We start from the raw sequence: 8499 nt of genomic DNA on the forward strand, positions 1-8499 counted from the left end.
CAAGAGATATATTATTAAATGGTCTATTAAATAAATTTATAGAGAAGATAAATGGATTTATCAAAAATAGAAATGGACATCCATTATAAATATGTACTTATAATACTCTCCCGTGGATGTTCATTTCACAAAGAATATGCCTCATTAAAACTTTACTAGGAAAAAAACACTGTGGGAAAAAAAATTCTAGTGATGGAAAAAAAAGTACATTATTATTTTATAAAATACATGAAGAATATTGTCCCATTAAAAACCTTTACTGAGAAAACCAATAGGAAAAAATCACATTAAAGGGAAAAAAAGTACAGTGCGTATTAGCTCCCCCTTATGAAGATATCACTTAAGATCTTTAAGTCTTCGCATCCCAATTTTGTTCACCATTTTTTTGAAACTTGTCATTGGAAGTGCTTTGGTAAGCATATTAGCAAAATGATCGCTTGAGGGAATTTGTTGAATATAAATTTCACCATTCTTCTTAAAATCATGAGTGAAGAAGAATTTTGGAGAAATGCATTTTATCCTGTCTCCTTTAATATATCCTTCTTTTAACTAATTTATATATGCAGTATTGTCTTCATATAAAATGATTAGAACTTCCTTTTCAGCAGGTAGACCATTACTTTGAATATGTTGAATTAATAATATCCCAACCAGACACATTCTCAAATTATTTCATGAATTGCTAAAATTTTTGTATAATTAGAAGAAGTAGTAGGTATAGTTTGTTTTATAGAACGCCATAAAATAATTATACCTCTACATAAATATATAACTTGTCTGGGATCCACTATCATATAGATCAAATAAATAACCTATATTTGCATAACCAATCAAATATGATTGTAAAATGTTATTATAATATAAATCCACATCCATTTTACCTCGAAGATATTGAAATATATGCTTAACACCATTACAATGTCTTCAAGTTGGAACAAAATTATATCTTGCTAACAAATTTTGATGGGTGTCGAATCCACCAGAAATTAAATTAATTGAAATTATCAATTATGAAATATTTTTCTCAGCAAGTGGTAAATCCAGGTCGAACCCTAGAGACTAAATTATTAAATTTCGTGCACTTGTGAAATGGAAAACGGAAGAGACAAAGATTGAGGGGGTTTTGTAACACAAAATCAGAAGAAATCAGAAATTCAAGAACTAAATATAAAAATCTCAATTTAAACAAACTTCAGTCCAAGGTAATTCTCATTCCAATGCATTGATTTGATCATAGACAAAAGAAATACAATTATCTCTTATTGAATACTTAACGTAGATTTACCAAACAGTGAGGTAAACCCATGACTTCCCTATACTCATCAATTCGAGCCCAGCACTCTTATTGACTCTAATTATTAACTGAGTTGTTATTAAACAATCCTTATCAAATTAATAACTGCTTTAAGAAAAGAAAGTAGTTAACCTGAACAACAATTTATGAAGCATAAATCATTTAATCCACCCTATTATTTCCTTAGGTTATTATTGAAAACTGGGATCATAATCAATAAAACCTAATTGCTACTTATGTTCAATCTCATACAACAATTACGGATTATGAAGATGAACTAGCAATTGATCTCATCAAACAATCAACTAATAGGCTTTTTTAGCAAATTATTCAATAGATCAAAGACAAATAAATCAGAAAACAATAGATATTCAAAAAGATATAAATTAAATTAAGAATCTAGTCTCACAAATCAAGCAAAAAAACTTGAATCCCTTGAACTGAATTAAAAACTTAGCCGCTCATGGCTTACAGAAAAATAAAGAAGAATTCTAAAAGATGAATGGAGAGGCTGCTGAATGATTTTGGAGGCGTCTGAATGCTCTCTGAGTCGGCTATTATCTCTTCTATTTATAATAAATGGTCTAGGGTTAGGTTTTTTAGAGTCTCTATCAAAAACTGCAACTAGAGCAAAATTAGGAATCTGACTGTCGACGGATACATGGCCCAGGGCCGTGTAACTTACTGGAGCTGAGTGGGTCTGTCTCGCATTGGCACAAAAAGTTACACAGGTTTCCAGGATTTACACGGGTCAAATTACACAGCCCGTGTACTTCGTTTCTTCCTCAGTTCTCTGGATTTCTTCTGGCAGAATGTTACACGAGTCCATGGTTATGCTTACACGACTTGTGTACTTTGTATCAACAATGCTTATCAATCCTTCGACCTTTCCAAGCTTCCTTCCACACTATATTGCTCCGGAACTTCACCAAAACCCTGAAAAATACGGCAAGAGTCAAATTTCTCTATTTAACACAATTATTTCAACAATCTAAACATATGCCTAATAGATAATTATACTTAACCAATTGAATTAAACATAAAAACACTAAATGTGATGAGAGTAAAATTAATAAATTATGCACTTATCAAATTCCCCCACACTTATTCCATGCTTGTCCTCAAGCATGACTTAAATTCCCAATCAACTCCACTTAGAAGTTCCTTAACTTCAACCTATCACAATCATTCTTTAACAAAAGATTAAAAATTTGAAAGAAGAGGCAAGTAAGGTAATAACCATCGCAACAAATTCCATCAACACCATACCAATATATCAATAATTTTCCAACACAAAACAAAAGGCTTGAAATCAATTAAGCTCTCACAATTAAAGTTCCATAAAATTTTAAGTTAATACATACCAAAACACAAGGTTAATTTATCAAGGCGCAATAATTATAGCTCTTTGCAAATCTTAGGGGAGGTAGAAATACCCCTTTTTTTATATTTGAAATTGGTACTTCTCTATTATCACAGTTATTTTATTTTATTTATTTATTTATTTTTTCAACCATCACCTTCAGAAAAGTACCTTGCTAATATCCTAGCTAGCTTTTGGCTTGAGAATTGACATGGGGTTCATGAAGACCCCTGGTTAGTTTGCTTAACTAAAATAGCAGAGCAATTTCCAAGTTCAACCTTTTATTTTCTCCAATTTATGCATATTATAAAGTGTCCTGATAGATTAAATAAAGTTCTGAAATATGCATGACACTAGTTTAAAGCACACATAACTAATCATTTCACCATTAAATCAAGCCTAAATGATTTATGCAGAAAAAAAAATTGCTCTCTCGTATGGAGAACAGGGAAAATCCATCATTAAAGTTACTATTACCTTGACTAAAATCTCAAAAATTTAATCTAAAATAGAAAAGTCATTTCAAGGACAAAGCACTTCTCTCCGAGAGTTAATATAGAATTATGAATCAAGCTTATGAGAACAAATTTTATTTTATTTTATTTTATTTTTTTCAAATTAAAGCAACAAATTTCTCCTCTCCCACACTTAAAACTTACATTGTCCCCAATGTAAAGCCCAAATGCAAAAGAAAAGAAAAAAAAATGCTAGACAATAAAATAAAATAAGGAAAAGAAAACAAATCTGATTGTGGCTAACAAGCCTCCCATGGGTTGCCTCCCAAGAAACGCCTTTGTTTAATGTCGTTAGCTCGACATGGCAAAGCTCCTTAATCCACTGAATGCTCCTGAAACCCCTCATAAAATGGCTTGAGTTCATGACCGTTGACCTTGAATACTTTGTTAGTTCCTAAACTTTGAATTTCAACTGCACCATAAGGAAACACATTAGTAACAACAAAGGGTCCAATCCAACGAGAACACAACTTACCAGGCATTAACTTCAATATGGAATTATACAATAAAACTTTTTGCCCAATCACAAACTACTTCCTTAGTTTGTCATGGAATGCCTTTGTCTTTTCTTTACAGATCCTAGAATTTTCATAAGCCTTAAGGTGAATTTCCTCTAATTCATGTAAATGTGATTTTCTTTCTAACTCATCCTCCATGCTTAACTCAAAAATATCCTGCACAAATGTATCAACAACATCAATGGAAAAGACAGAAAAGACAGAATGATCATCAGCAGGATACTTCATGAAATCAAAGATATTAAATTTAATAGTCTTTCCATCAAACTCCATAGCTAAGGTACCCTCATCCACATCAATTTTTGTCTTGGCAGTTTTTAGGAAAGGTCTTCTAAACAAAATAAAAGCTAAATTTGATAAGAGAGCACTATCATCCTCCATATCCAGAATGTAAAAATCTATAGGAAAAATCAACTCTCCAACCTGCATTAACACATCCTCAGCTACTCCCAATGGGTAAGCATTAGAACGATCAGCTAATTGAATAATGACACTGTTTTCTTTTAAAGGACCCAAATTTAAAGTTTGAAAAACTGAATTTGACATAACATTAATAGATGCTCCTAAATTTGTCATTGCACGTTCAAATTTAGAATCACCTATTCTGCAGGGAATAGAAAATGAACCTGGATCCTTATACTTAGGGGGTAATTTTTACTGAATTAATGTCGACACATTTTCCCCCACACTGATCTTCTCATTATTCCTCAAATTGCGCTTTATAGTGCATAACTCCTTAAGGAATTTAGCATACTTGGGAACTTGTTTGATCGCATCAAGTAAATGTATATTCACCTCCACCTTTCTGAAAGTCTCCGAAATTTCTTTCTCTTGTTCTTCTTTCTTAGTCTTAGCCAACCTGCCTTTGAATGGAGGAAGAACAGAATTATTAACCTTATTTAGTTTGGGTTCAGTATTTACCTCAACTTCAGACTCTTCAGACTCTTTTTCTCCTTGCTTCTTCTTTTTTATTAACTCATGTGGAGTCTGATTATCAACTTCTTTCCCACTTCGTAACAGTATAGCACTCGCATTTTCTCTTGGGTTCATGACTATTTGTGATGGAAGCCTTCCAGAACCTTGAGCTTCTAGCTTACTCACAGATGAGGCTAACTGACCAATCTACCTCTCTATATTTTGAATGCTATTTCTGGTCTCCTGTTGAAACTGTTGGGTATTATTAGCCAAAGCCTTAACAATTTCATCAAGTGACATACTTTGATTTGAAGGAGGTAGAGGTGGTAGATTCACTTGTCTCTGCTGCTGGTATCGGTTTTGCACTGGTTGATTCCCATAACTCATATTAGGATGATCTCGCCATCCTGGATTATAAATATTGGAAAAGGGATCATACATGTGTTGTGGCTGTCCATAATTTCCTACTGCATTAACGTGTTGCATGGATTCATCCTCTTGTAACGCAGGACACATGTCAGTAGCATGACCCAAACCCGAACAAATTTCACATACCTTAACAGTTTGCATGTTCCCTACAGCCAACTGCCTCACTAAAGAAGTTAAATCAGAAATCTGTTTCTCAAGGTTATATGTACTTACCTCATTAACCTTCATGGGTGAGTGATCCATTCTCATTCCAAATTGCTGAGAATTTGCTGCAATTGTTAGCAATCAGCCTCCTTGCCTCTTCTGGTGTCTTGTCAACCAAAGCTCCTCCACTAGTAGCATCTATCATATTGCGGCCCATTGGTAGAAGTCCCTCATAGAAATATTGAATTAACAGCTGCTCACTTATTTGATGATGGGGACAGCTTGCGCACAGCTTCTTAAATCTCTTTCAGTACTCATACAAGCTCTCTCCATTGTACTGCCGGATTCCACAAATTTCTTTTCTTATGTTGGCAGCACGAGAAGCAAGAAAATACTTCTTCAAAAATATCTGCTTCATCCCATTCCATGAGTTGACAGATCCAGAAGGAAGGTAATATAACCAATCCTTAGCTGTGCCCTCCAGTGAGAAAAGGAAAGCCCTAAGCTTGATCTGATCCTCTGAAACTCCTTGAGGATTCATGCTGGAACACACAACATGAAATTCTTTTAAATGCTTATGTGGATCCTCACCTGCAAGACCATGAAACTTAGGCAATAAATGGATTAGTCCAGATTTCAACTCAAAAGCAACATTTAAAGCAGGGTATTGAATACAGAAAGGCTGTTGGTTTAGATCAGGAGCAGCCATCTCTTTCAGAGTTCTAGCAGCCATGGTTTCATTTTCAAAATTTGACTCTGAATCCGAATTCGAATCCGAACTTAGCTCCTTTGGAGATTGGACTCCTTCAGATGTACTCGAAATTAGCCTACCTTGCTTAGCCAAATTTCTCAACTGCTTAGCTATTTTTTCTACTTCTGGATCAAAGATCAACTCACCAGATTGAGAAGTTCTTGTCATAAACAGAAGAAATCAAAGTAAAAATAGAAAAATGCCTCAAAACCCTAGAAAACAATTGAATTTGGCCTCAAGAGGGTGGGGCTAAGGAATCCTACTGATTGATTGGTCTTAATCAGAGTGTCGTTTCCTTCAAAATAGGCATAGGCCATCTTCCAAATTCAACCAAAATATTTAATGAATAGTAATACCATAAAATTTTTTTCCAAAAACCTGAAAATAATAACACTTCACAAACAAAATTAATAACAAAATACCCTAACACTACACGAAATCTAATGAATTTCAGTCCCCGGCAACAGCACCAAAATTCTTGATGGGTGTCGAATCCATCAGAAATTAAATTAACTGAAATTACCAATTATGAAATATTTTTTCTGTAGCAAGTGGTAAATCCAGGTTGAACCCTAGAGACTAAATTATTAAATTTCATGCACTTGTGTAATGGAAAACGAAAGAGACAAAGATTGAGGGGGTTTTGTAACACAAAATTAGAAGAAATTAGAAATTCAAGAACTAAATACGAAAATCTCAATTTAAACAAACTTTAGTCCAAGGCAATTCTCATTCTAATGCATTGATTTGATCATAGACAAAAAAAAAAAATACAATTATCTCTTATTGAATACTTAACGTAGATTTATCAAATAACGAGGTAAGCCCCTGACTTCCCTATACTCATCAATTCGAGCTCAACACTCTTATTGACTCTAATTATTAACTGAGTTGGTATTAAGCAATCCTCATCAAATTAATAACTGCTTTAAGAAAAAGTAGTTAAGCTGAACAATAATTTATGAAGCATAAATCATTTAATCCACCCTATTATTTCCTTAGGTTATTATCGAAAACTGGGATCAAAATCAATAAAACCTAATTGCTACTTATGTTCAATCTTACACAATAATTACAAATTATGAAGATGAACTAGCAATTAATCTCATCAAACAATCAATTAATAGACATTTTTAGCAAATCATTCAATAGGTCAAAGACAAATAAATCAGAAAACAATAGATATTCAAAAAGACATAAATTAAATTAAGAACCTGGTCTCACAAATCAAGCAAAAGAACTTGAATCCCTTGAACTGAATTAAAAACTTAGCCACTCATGGCTTACAGAAAAATAAAGAAGAATTCTAAAAGATGAATGTAGAGGCTGCTGAATGATTTTGGAGGCGTCTGAATGTTCTCTGAGTCAGCTGCTATCTCCTCTATTTATAATAAATGGTCTAGGGTTAGGTTTTTTAGACTCTGTCAAAAACTGCAACTGGAGCAAAATTAGGAATCTAAATGTCGACGGATACACGGCCCGTGTATCACTAACTTACTGGAGCTGAGTGGGTCTATCTCGCATTGGCACAAAAAGTTACACGGGTCTCCAGGATTTACACGGGTCAAATTACATGGCCCGTGTACTTCGTTTCTTCCTCGGTTCTCTGGATTTCTTCTGGCAGAATGTTACACGGGTCCATGGTTGTGCTTACACGACCCGTGTACTTTGTATCAACAATGCTTCTCAATCCTTCAACCTTTCCAAGCTTCCTTCCACACTATATTGCTCTGGAACTTCACCAAAACCCTGAAAAATATAGCAAGAGTCAAATTTCTCTATTTAATACAATTATTTCAACAACTCTCTAAACATATGCCTAATAGATAACTATACTTAACCAACTGAATTAAACATAAAAACACATTAAAAATACTAAATGTGATGGGAGTAAAATTAATAAATTATGCACTTATCAAATTTACAGAAAAAGCTATATCAGGTCAAGTATGATTAGCAAGATACATTAGAGCATCCACTGCACTAGGATATGATATTTTAGGACTAAGGAGTTCCTCATTATTTCCTCGATGTCAGAAAAAGTCTTTTTTCTTATCAAGTGACCTCACATCCATTGGTAAACTCAATGGATGGGCTTTATCCATGTAGAATCATTTTAATACCTTGGTTATGTAAGTTGATTGATGGATAAATATGTCATTTTAAAATGTTCAATCTACAAACCGAGACAAAACTTTTATCTTTCCAAGGTCTTTTATCTCATATTCTTTGTCCAAAAATTCTATACTTTTGGAAAGCTCTTCAGGAGTTCTAATGACATTTAATTCATCAACATAAATTGCAACAATGGAAAATTCAGATCCCAATCCTTTTATGAAAATGCATGGACATATATGTAAGATCATTTTATAGCCTTTTTTCAATAAATGTTCACTAAGGCAATTATACCATGTGTGTCCAAATTACTTTAATCCATATAGAGTTTTATATAATTTAATTGAATAAAGTTCTCGAGAATTTGATTTTTGTGCTTCAAGCAACTTGAATCCTTCAAGGATTTTCATAGATACATCTTTGTCAAGTGAGCCATATAAATATGCAGTCACTAT

General features: G+C 33.4%; 1 non-coding gene across 1 annotated transcript; it reads left to right on the forward strand.

Moving 5' to 3' along the window:
- The first annotated feature begins 5441 nt into the window (after nt 1-5441).
- On the forward strand, nt 5442-5548 carry LOC131182722 (small nucleolar RNA R71). The gene has a single exon (XR_009150983.1). It is a non-coding gene; the product is annotated as a small nucleolar RNA R71 (small nucleolar RNA).
- Nucleotides 5549-8499: the final 2951 nt, after the last annotated feature.

Source organism: Hevea brasiliensis, chromosome 8, assembly GCF_030052815.1.
Source record: "Hevea brasiliensis isolate MT/VB/25A 57/8 chromosome 8, ASM3005281v1, whole genome shotgun sequence".
Classification (NCBI taxonomy): Eukaryota; Viridiplantae; Streptophyta; class Magnoliopsida; order Malpighiales; family Euphorbiaceae; genus Hevea; species Hevea brasiliensis.